We start from the raw sequence: 12,922 nt of genomic DNA, 5'->3' as shown, positions 1-12,922 counted from the left end.
CTCCCAAAAGCACTCAGTTAGTGAGCTATTACGCACTCTTTAAAGGGTGGCTACTTCTAGGCAAATATCCTAGCTATTCCTGCACCCTTACCTACTTTATCACTGGGTGGTCATTTAGGGTCCTTAGTTGGTGATCAGGGCTGTATCCCTTTTAAAATGAAGCTTATCCTCCATCATGTCATAGGGCAACCTTAACATCTATTTATCTAGTATTCAGGGCTTGCTTCGATTTGGTACTACTCTTGTGGCCCGCATGAAATAGTTTTTTTATGCTTAAATGTTTAGTCAATTGTTGCACCTTAATGCATTTCAGGAAGAACCAGTAAACTATGGGTTCAAGTGGCATTTCACCTCTAACCACTGATTTTTCAACATTAGTTGGTTCAGATCTCCAATTAGTTTCACCCAAACTTTATCTTGGTCATGGATAAATCACCTAGGCTCAGGTTTATAAGCAATGGCAGTTGCCCTAAGAATTGCTTTCGCTACGATTTTGGTGGATTCCTTTGACCAATCCACTACTTATTAGTCATTGGCTCATTCTTCAATAAGCATGTGGTCAGAAATCTGGCTCCCATTCTTATGGTTTCATGTTCTATTTCACTCCCCAATGGGGGTTCTGTTCACCCTTTTCTCACGATACTACTTCATTATTGGTCAGCTAGGAGTATTTAGCATTGCAAGGTGGTTTTTATTGATTCACATGAGATTCCACGTGTTTTTTTTAGCAAGGTATAGAATGTATCATCAAATATTCAATATGATTCCCCAATATCCAACTTTATCCAAGTAATTGATTCTAGCCAATTGAAAAGATCTTCTACTTGATCTAGAGATCATTTAAATTCCATTAGTAATGAAGATTCAAAAAATTTCACATGATCAATCAAAGAGAGATTCAACAACTAGAAGAAAGATTGATTCTTTAGGAGCCTTCCTTTTTTCAAATGAAATGAATAGAGATAGAATCAGATCGACTCCCTAAATGCCTTTTTGGATATTCCTCAATGTCGTGGCTATTCATGGAACATGAGAAGCAAATGAATAATCATCTGCTTCCTGAAAAAATCAAAGAATTTCTTAGGAATCCTACAAAATCCATTTGTTCTTTAAAAAATTCAAACATCACTAAGATACATAGAGAGGTAGGAATTTATTAACCGAACTACACTCCTTTGTATATGTTAAGAGTCCATTGATAAGAAGGGGCTCATACCTTAACCGCAAAGAAAGGGATGCCAAAGGCAAGGCTAGTGACTAGAGTGAAGTCATAATAAGGTAACTTTACTAGAAAGTGTGGGCGGATTGTCTCCTTTTCAGGGAGAGCTAATGCTTGTTGAGTTTCATATCTGAAACGAGTTTTTAAGAAATCGTTTGTCTTTTAGCAAAAGTTCTCTATGTGGCCGTATCGATTGGTTGAAAGGTCTGAGAAAGAACGTTGTTATGGAAGTATGATACCCATTGGGATCGGATTTAAAGGATCAGTGCACCATTCAAGGCAACATCACAACATTTCTTTGGAAATGAAAAAGAAGTATTTATTTAAGTGGGAAATGAAAGACATTTTGTTGGACCTAGGGAAGCTCGCAACATTGGTCTTGATAAACCCTAATTTACTATTTCCTTTATACCAATAATGTTTACTTCTTCAACTCATTTTATCCAGTAGTGGGGAATTTTCTACAATGGGAGAAAGCTTGATTTAGCAATTCCACATAGACGTAGAAGGCCTATAGGTTGTTAACTTCTTTTCCCAGATAAAAAACAATGACAATACATGGGGAATAAGCATTGGTTAACTCTATGCCAAAAATCACAGTAATACAGAGGATACAAGTGTTTTTCGCAGTGATTAGGCATAAAGCATCTATAGGTGGCTTTTTAAGTCCCCCGTCAAATCCCATGGCTAGACCTCGAATAGGCGTTTGAAACTACCAAGTTGGAGTACAGTAGGGGTAGAGGGAATTTGATACGAACCTAGGTCGACCTGTGTCTAAACCCGTATTATATTAGCTCGGATCTAATTATATTAAAGTTCTAATGGTCACCTTAACCCTAACCAACCTGTGATTAGAAACCTTGATATAATGAGGATGCCATAATAGGTGATGGATATCCTATTGATAAGTCAACTAAAACACTCATTCACTAATGATGTTTTAGGTGTTTAAAGAGAACAAAGAGAATTCAATCTCACAAATAATTTTCTGCATGAATAATATATTGAATATTATTAATAAAATAAGGCCTTAAATAGGCTAAAAAGTTACAAAATAAAATCCTAATTAACTAGGTAAAATCGACCACCAAAAGAAAAGGAAATCTAGCTTGGCCAAAATTCACCTCCATTCCTAATCTAATTTGAATTAATTAATTTCTTTATTTTAAATTAGGAATTAATTAATTTACAATGAAAATAATAAAATAATAACTTTCCTAAGTTGATTTTTCCAGCAAATAATTAAATAGAAACCAAATAAAAAACTAATTTCCTAAAATAAAAAGTTAAAATCAAATTAGGAAACTAGTTGATTGGTTTGACTACTAAGGTATCTTTGACCAATCTCTAGCTTGTTTGGACTCCAAATTATCTTCCATATGCCATTTAGGATGCCAAATATGATTAATAATGATTCCCACACGTTGCCTCTTGATTGGAATAAGTCAAATAAGAAGAAAAGTCAAAGCCAGCGGCTAAACAACACATTATTGGCCAAATAGAGATGCTGTCCATTCAAGTCCTTCTTAGATGCTTTTGATTATGCCTTGGATGGATTCCATGTCCTCTTAATAATATTCATTGAGTTCATGAAGTGTTGCAACCATTCCTTGCTGCCTGGATTCCAAATTTGCACGAAAACAACTACCCGGGTCCCTATCGGCTTCCACTATTTGGATGCTTAGAATAGGCTTTGTATCTTCGAGTATGGACAACTTCTTTTGAGAATTAACTACTCCCTATATAAATGCTCTTAGGTTATCCTTAAACCTCTTGGCTTGAGCTCTAGTGATCGGCCCGATCTTCATTTGTATCGGGTCAGCACCCGAGCGGGTTATCGATTGTGCGGGCTCGGGTGGATTCTCATCATTCCCTTACTCTTGAAAAGGTCCATCCATACTTGGCATAAGCTTTGACTTTCTTTGTTTTGGAAACCTCTCCTTTTGTAACTGAGGCCAAACCAAATCTCCTGGGTCAAACACTATCATAAAAAAAATCTAGAAATACATACTCATTATGGCAAAAATTACACTTTTTAAAGTTAGCAACTAATCTCTTCCAAATTTTCAAATTTCCACTAAGTAAAGCTCTCAACAAAGCAGAAAAAGTTCTATACAACAAAAATATCTTTAAAGAAGCATCTTTATGAATCATAACCAGTACAGGTTTATTACTCACAAATGCCTTTTTAAGCTCACCTAAGCTAAGATAAATTTTTTTTTTCTTTTCTTTCCTCTCTTTTTCTTTCACACTCACGGGTTCCATTTGTTTTCTCTCACTTTCGACTTTTTCAAGTTTCTTCTCACTCTCAGCTTTATCATTGTTTTTCCCCTCACCATTGAGTTTAAGACACTTACCTAGTTATTCTTGCATGACCATGTTCCCTTGAATAGTTGTTGAAGCCGTGGGTGCCATACTAGCTTTTTCTTTAAACTTTTTGGCCTCCTTTCTTTGTTGCATTTGAAGTTGATCTCTAAATACTTCTTTTGGAGTTAATGGCTCCCGCTTAACCTTTGTCCCTTTAAATTTAAAAACAATACAATTCTGTCAACCATAATGAGTAGCATCTTTATCAAATTGCCATGGTCTACCTAATAAAATATGTCCGGCATGCATAGGCACAACATCACACAAAACAACATCTACATATTTATCTATGCTAAATTTACCTTGACTTATTTATTCACTTTCATCTCACCACTATTATTAAGCCATTGTAATCTATATGGTTCGGGATGTTTAATAGTTGTTAAGCCTAATTTATCAACCACAATGTTACTAATTACATGTGTACAACTTCCACTATCAATTACCATACTATGAATCTTACCTTGGATTTCACAATGGGTGTGGAAGATGTTTTCCCTTTGAATTTGATCATAATCGGTGTGTACAGAAAGTATTCTCCTAAAACCAAGTTTAATTTGACATTGGATGCATGTAGTATCTCGGCTTCATCTTTAAGTTCTTCCTTTCCTTGTTTGGTTTCACACTCACTTTCTTCATTTTCCGATTCTAGCTCACCATTACCCTTTAACACCATGATTCTTCTGTTCGGGCATTGGCTAGCGATGTGTCCTCGTCCCTAGAACTTAAAACAAACAATTTCTCTTGATCTTGAAGGTTTAGGACCAGATTTTATCTCATTCTTTAGTGCTTGGACAAATTCGGCTTTCACATCCTTCCTTGGCCGATTAGAGCTCTCTTCACCTAGCTTCGGTTTTTGTCTTGCTTTAAAGGTGGGATTACTTCTCCAAGCCCTTAGATTTGACCTCCCACTATTTGAAACTCCTCCAAACCATGAGCTTACACCCCTCCTGTTAAATTGATGTTCAAGTTTAATAGCCACATGCAACATCACCTCTAATTCCGTATATTGTTGCAATTCTAGTTTATTGGCTATCTCACAATTCAAAACACCTAAAAACCTTGCCATGGTTACTTCCCTATCTTCATTCATGCTTAACCTCATCATAAGCATCTCCATCTCCTTGTAGTAATCTTCCACAAACCTATTTCCTTGAGATAAAGATTGAAGCCTTTGATACAGCAACCTATGATCATGTGATGGTACAAATCGCTTCCTCATGGCTCCTTTTATTTGTCGCCATGTAGTGATCAATTCATCACCTACTCTCCTTTGGGTGTTTTACTCATTAGTCCACCATTGAAGTGCATAATGGCCAAATTTCATTGCTACTAATTTAACTTTCTTAGCCTCCGAATAGTTGTGACAATAAAAAATCATCTCCATTTACTTCTCCCATTCCAAATAAGCCTCCGGTTCACTTTTTCCCATGAAATGTGGAATGTTTACCTTAATATTCCCAAGATCATCATCTTCATTCCTTGCTGGTCTCCCACGATTTTTCCTTCCTTGGAGTGCAAAATTTTCATCAAACTCCTCCTCTAAGTCATCTTCAAAGTTACCTTCCCAAAATTCCTCTTTAGGTCGCTCTCGGCCTCCATGAGCATCAAACCTTGTATTCGGCATTCCTTGGGATGTTTCAAATCTATCTATCCTTTGATTTACATGGTTAAATTGAGTATTCATCTGCTGTAATTGCTCCAAGATAGCCTTCATGTTTGTTTGCTCACCACTCCCCGTAGCTCAGGAATCGCCTTTAAATCCTATGGGCTCTTTTTCATTAATTCTCAAAGGTGGATCTTCTCTTCTCACCATTGAATCTGCCATGTTAGTATGAATATCATAAAAATAAAATAAATTCTCACCAACAGTCACTCCCTCACGTGTTTCACTCAATCAAGGTCTTGACACTTATGTTTCCACACTAGTTTCAGCTTTTACTCTCTTTTAAGCTCATACACTCTTGCCTTTTTCCACTCAAAGAATTATCTAAAAGGTCTAATTAAAACACCCACAAAACATCAATTATATCATAAGTATATTTTAATTAAACGTATCAACAAAACAGTAGCAAAAAGCAAGTAATACCGAATGAATTTAAAATACCTAAACTTAAGCTTTTATAGGCAAAAATAAGGCAAATTACAAGAAAATTTTTGGAATCAATAAGAACTGGACTAGATGGTAAGAAATTAAGAATCCATGAATAAAAATTTAGAAAAAGAAATTCAAACACGAACAAGAATCAATTTGGACAAAAATAAGGAATAGTTGTTGGTTGTTGTCCTTTGTAAATCAAGTTTTTGTATCAAATCCTTTAACCAATTTTAATCCAATATTTTTAGCACCCAAAATTCAAATATCCAGCAGCAAAAATAAATCTCCAAAAACTCCAAATATTGAATAAGTAGTCAACAATTCAGCAGGTCAAAGAAATTTCCAGCAAATACCAAATTCAAAAAACTTATTTCTTTTTTTTTTTTTTTTTTTATATTCGGCTTTTCTTCTTCTCTTTTTTTTTTTCTTTTTTTTAACTCACAGAATGTAAAACAATTCCAATAGCAAAGATCAACACCAATAAGAGCAATTCCACACCAAAAATCCACCAAATCCGTGACCACCAATGACAAAAATACAAATTTGCAATTTTTTTGTAAATTTATATATGTTGCCGCAAACACTCTTCTTTTTTTTTTACTTTTATTATTTTTTTTTTGAATATATGATTGCAAATATTTAAGATCAAAAACAGCAAAGAAAAATCAACAATAAACTAAACTACTAAGAACAAGGATGAAAAACAACCAACAAAGTAAGAAACAAAGAAATATGGTTAAACTAGGAAAACCTAATTTAACTAGGAATGAGTTTTTTTTTTTTTTTTTTTTAATAAGCAGAACATGTATGCTGGTAGCAGCAACCTTAACCTTATGCTAAAATTGTAGATTAACACAAATAAATAAAGCAAATAAAGATAGATCAAACCTGAACATAATTTGGCTCTGATACCAAATGATACGAACCTAGGTCGATCGGTGCCTAAACCCATATTATATTAGTCCAGTCTAATTATGTTCAAGTTCTAATGGTCACCTTAATCCCTAACCAACCTATGATTAGAAACCTTGGTATAATGAGGATGCCATAATAGGTGATGGATATACTATTGATAAGTCAAACTAAAACTCATTCACTGATGGTGTTTTAGGTGTTCAAAGAAACAAAGAGAATTCAATCTCACAAATAATTTTCAATGAAAATAATAAATAATAACTTTCCTAAGTTGATTTTTCTAGCAAATAATTAAATAGAAACCATATAAAAGACTAATTTCCTAAAACAAAAAGTTAAAATCAAATTAGGAAACTAGTTGACTGGTTTGACTACTAAGTTATCTTTGACCAACCTTTGTATTTTTTATTAGAGAGATCAAATCCAAGTGCTTGGAAAAGCAATCCAACATATGACTACAAGCCAAAACTGAAACTAGATGAAGAAAGTTACAATCGACCAAAAAAGGAGTCCAAAGCCAAATCTGTCCAAGCACCAAAGAAAGAAGGTAAATCTGATCCTAAACCTTCAAGATCTAGAGAAATTATTTGTTTTAAGTGTCAATTCTCGAATAGAAGAATCATGGTGTTAAAAGGCAATGGTGAGCTAGAATTGGAAAATGAAGAAAGTGAGTGTGAGACCAAACAAGGAGAGGAAGAACTTGAAGATAAAGCCAAGACACTCCATGCATCCAATGCCGAATTAAACTTGGTTTCTAGGAGAGTACTTGCTGTATACAAGGATGAGGATCAAGTTCAAAGGGAAAATATCTTCCACACTCGATGTGAAATCCAAGGTAAGATTTGTAGTATGATTATTGATAGTGCAAGTTGTACAAATGTGATTAGTAACATTGTCGTTGATAAATTAGGCTTAACAAATAATAAATATCCAGAATATTATAGATTATAATGGCTTAATGATAGTGGTGAGATGAAAGTGAATAAACAAGCCAATGTAAAATTTAGCATAGATAAATATGTGGATATTTTTTTGTGTGATGTTGTACCTATGCATGCCGGATATATTTTATTAGATAGACCTTGGCAATTTGATAAAAATGCTACTCATTATGGTTGAGAGAATTGTATTGTTTTTATATATAAAGGTAAGAAGATTAAGTTGGAGTCATTGACCTCGAAGGAGCTTTTTGGAGATCAATTACAAATGCAACAAAGGAGAGAAGCCGAGAGGCTCAAAGAGAATACTAGTATGGCACCAACGGTTTCACCATCCATTCAAGAGGGAAAATATGAGCTTGTTGTCCAAGGTAAGTCCTCTAAAACCCAAGTTGAGTGGAAAAATTATAGTAAACCCCAGAGTGAGAAATTTGGTGCAAAAGCCAAGAGTGATGTAAAACCCATTGAATCAGTGAATGGGAAGGAAAGAGAGAAGAAAGAAAAGAAGAAAAAGAATTTTTATCTAAGCTTGGGTGAGGTTAAAAAAGCATTTTTTAGTGATAAATCTTTGCTGGTTATGATTTATAAAAATGCTTATTTAAAGATGCTTTTGTTGTATAGAACTTTATCTACATTGTTGAGAGCTTTACTTTGTGGAAATTTGAAAATTTGGAAGAGATTATTTGCTAGCTTTAAAAAGTATAATTTTTGCCATAATGAGCATGTGTTTTTAGATTTTGTTGTGATAGTGTTTGACCCAGGAGATTTGGTTTGGTTGCACTTATGAAAGGGGAGGTTTCCAAAACAAAGAAAGTCAAAGCTTATGTTGCGTGTGGATGGACATTTTCAAGTTTTGGAGCGAATTAACGAGAATGCCTACAAACTTAATTTAATAGGTGGATACAATGTTAGTGCCACATTTAATGTTGCTGATTTATCTCCTTTTGCTATAGGTGATGATCTTGATTTGACGACAAATCCTTTTCAAGAGGAGGGGAATGATAAGAATTTGTCTAAGCCCACACAACCGACAACCCGATGGGGTGCTGTCCTTATACAGATGAAGACCGGGCTGATCACTAGGGCTCAAACTAAGAGATTTAAGGACAAAATGGATGCTTGTATATAGGGAGTAATTAATTCTCAGAAGGGCTTGACAATACCTGAAGATACAAGATCCATTTTAAGCATCCAAGTGGTGGAAGCTGGTACGGATCCGGGTAGCTATTTTCGTGCAAATTTCGACTCTGCGCAGCAAGGAATGGTTCCAACACTTCATGAAATCAATGAATATTATTAAGAGGACATGGAATCCAGCCAAGACAGAATCAAAAGCATTTGAAAAGGACTTGCACGGACATCATCTCAATTTGGCCGAAAATGTTCTGTTTAGCCGCTGGCTTTTACTTTTCTTCTTGTGTGACTTATTCCAATCAAGAGGCAATGTGTAGAAATTATTATTAATCATATTTGGCATCCTACATGGCATATGGAAGCTGATTTGTAGCCTAAACAAGCTAAAGATTGGTCAAAGATACCTTAGTGGTCAAACTAGTCAACTAGTTTCCTAATTTGATTTTGACTTTTTGTTTTAGGAAATTAGTCTTTTATATGGTTTCTATTTATTTATTTGCTGGAAAAATCAACTTAGAAAAGTTATTATTTTATTATTTTCATTGTAAATTAATTAATTCCTAATTCAAAATAAAGGAATTAATTAATCCAAATTAAATTAGGAAAGGAGGTGAATTTCGGCCAAGCTAGGTTTCCTATTCTTTGGTGGCCGGTTTTACCTAGATAATTAGAATTTTATTTTGTAACTTTTTAGCCTATTTAAGGGCTTATTTTATCAGTAATATTCAGTACATTATTCATACAGAAAATTATTTGTGAGATTGAATTCTCTTTGTTTTCTTTGAACGCCTAAAACACTATTAGTGAATGAGTGTTTTGGTTTGACTTATCAATAGTATATCCATCACCTATTATGGCATCTTCATTATACCAAGGTTTCTAATTATAGGTTTGTTAGGGGTTGAGGTGACCATTAGAACTTGAACATAATTAGATCCGGGCTAATATAATCGGGTATAGGCGCAGGTTGTCCTAGGTTCTTATCATAAATGCTCCTAAATTTTCCTTAAATCTCTTGGCTTAAGCTCTAGTGATCGGCCTGGTCTTCATCCATATCGGGTCAACACCTCAGCGGGCTCGGGCGGATTCTTACCAGAATTCATGCCTTTTTCTTGGATTTTCAGTCCACAACCCTACCCTATAGAATGAATGAGGAAAGGCCTATTGATCTTCAAGCCACTCTTATATTACTCCATAGTTTACCTTCCTTGTTTGTCACTTAAAGTGTGAAGTCGCTGCAGTGAGTCTAAAGGCCAAAGCGTGATCTTTGAACACTATACACATCCTTACTAATAGCATAGTGTGAGTAAGGTAGGTTTAAATATAGATGGACTTGAACGTGTGACCATTAGGTTAAAAGCCCAATGCTCTGCCAATTGAACTATACAACCCCAAAAAGATATAATACTAAATAAGGATTGGTGAAAGAGTATAAATTCATCAACGGTAGGTTCTATTATGTATATCAAGTCAAAATACAACAAACATGTCATATTCATACAATAATTTAACATATATTTTTTCATATAATGTCATGTTTCTTACTCTGCAATAACGTGCCAGGCAAAAGCATTATGTTACTTGATTTTGGTTTGCCACAATGTCTAACTTCATTCAGTTTTTTCTTATGTTTTTTAAACGAATTCGAACTTCAAAATTGCCAAATCTTGAATGGTATGGTACAGATGCTAAAACCTCATTGCTAAAATCAAATTTCTATAACACATTAGTATAGAACTTCATCTCATCAGACATTTAAATTCATATTACATAAACTCATATTTACATATTTGGTCTCTATAGCATAGTGCTACTACCAAAACTTTGGATTTATATATTTGAACAAGATGGAGCCAAGAGGAGAAGCCAAATAACAACAAATTTATTTTATTTTTATTTGTGGCTTACAATATTATAATTTAACTTTATTTGAGCTTTTAAAATAATATATTAACATGTTTTATGGATGTAAATATTAATTAATTTTTTTTGGTAAATATAAATATGTAATTTAATTTTTTTTTTAAATTTTAGAAGCATTTATTTTAAATAATTATAGAATTGTCTATTTCAGTCTGAGGCTACACTAAACACAAGATAATTAATATTGGATTTTATCTTAGATTGCGCCAAACATATGACAGGACTATATGTTTCCTATCGAATCCTCTCTTGTCCAATCCAAAGCTGACATGTTAAGTCCGATCCGAACTTATATGGCAGCGTTCATCTTATCTTTTATGTTTTGCCCTTTAGACGAAGTTGCCACCTTCAAAACCCACGAATCCTTTGCCTTTAGAGCCAATTTCGGTGGCACCCACTATCTAGAAATAGCTTGGAAACTCCAGCACAATGCTTCATTTATAATCTTGAAAAAGACCCATATCCCATTTCAACTTCTCAATGGGAGTCAAGGGCATTTTTTTTTAACTCTATAAAGCATTCAAAAGCTTCAAAAGCCTACTGCTTGTAAGTTTTTCTCCGATACATCAACTACCCTTCGGAATCAAGATTGAGGACAACTCATGTGTAAAATTAATTTGTTTATTTAATATTTAATTTTGTACATATAAGTAACCTTCTATTACTAATTTTCTTACCACTAACTATTAATCTAGGTTCAAAATTTCAGTATGGATGGAACATCGTGGGTTTAAAATACGAAAATTTTCATGAAAATATTGGAACGTATCCTATATCGATAAAAATTTATAAAAATAATGGGAATTAATATAATTTTATTTTAAAAAATAAAAATTTTCATTGAAATTTTAGGATTCGCATATTAATCAATTAATTTTCAAATTAACTATAAAAATTGCTAAAATATTGAATGGATATTATATTTCTCTTAATTAATTAATTTATAGTAAAAATAATAATCATAAATAAATTATTATTTATAAAAATATGCAATATATATACAGATACATATTTGATAAAATTATTTATTAATCAAAATATATAAAACAATTATTATTATAACATTATATTTGATAAACGCCATCTCAATACCTTATAGGATTTTTGGACGGTTGAAAATTATTGGTTTTTTCCTCATTTTCATTTTAAGATGACAAATTTGAAAAGTAATTATTAAAAGATGTATCTCTTTGATAATTTTCCATACAATTATTAACATACCAACCATTTGAATCTTATAACAAATATGCTTGTCTTAATATTAAGTATAATATATTTCATCATTTTTTTATTTTTATTTTCTTACTATTATTAATTTAAATACTATCAACACTAATTCTTTATAATATTGTATTTCCATATTATTATTTTTTATTTTTACACAGTTCATTATTAACTTGTAATTATGGAATTCTAATGAATGATTTCCATATAAATTATATAGCAAAGTATATATATATATACTTTATCAATGAATAGAACCTCTCAATGTTATTCAATTCAATTTATTTTGTTTTATTTATATAACTAAATATTTGAAAGATAAGTAAAAAGTTTTAAAAAAATATATAACTAAATATCAATAATATTTATCAATTTTTTGATAAAAAATTAAAAAATAAATAAAATTTATAGGTATTTTCAAAATTTTTATGGAAATTATGGATTTTTTAACTAAACTGTTAAGTATTTAATGTGGATATTTTGATAGAAATTTTCATGGAATAGTGAAATTTAAAAATTTCGATAAATCTTATCGAAATTCTCCCTGATTGTATTGGTAACATAAATTTCCTTTCCATCCTTTAAAAAAACCAAAATTTTGGTAAAAATATCAATTTTTGAAACCTTGCTATCAATTAAGTATAACTTTGCATTGATTATATTCATTTTAATATCTGTGCTATATTTTTTATTTTTTTTAAAAATACATTTTATATATGAATTAACTTAGATTAAGGTATACATTACACAATAATTTAATGCGATAATAAAACAAATATTCAACAATTAGAGATGAATTGCACATATAAACATAGTCAAAAAGTGAATATTGATTGAGTCTTTTTTTTTGTTTTAAATAAGAATATTGATTGAGTCGTGAGTTTGGGTTATATCTTCCAATATAAAAAACTGAACGAGTTATATTTAGCTAAAATTTTTTTTAACACAATCACAATATGACAAAAACACAAATGTTGTAATATTTATAGACCCATCTTGAATTTTGGTTTCACCATGACGAATCGTTTCCCTTAATATATTGTACTTTGTAAAGAAAACAATTATCTCAATTAAGACAAATTTCTAAAGAGTTATAGCTCTTAC

This window comes from Ziziphus jujuba, chromosome 3, assembly GCF_031755915.1.
Source record: "Ziziphus jujuba cultivar Dongzao chromosome 3, ASM3175591v1".
Lineage (NCBI taxonomy): Eukaryota > Viridiplantae > Streptophyta > Magnoliopsida > Rosales > Rhamnaceae > Ziziphus > Ziziphus jujuba.
Note: the sequence above shows the minus strand (reverse complement) of the source record.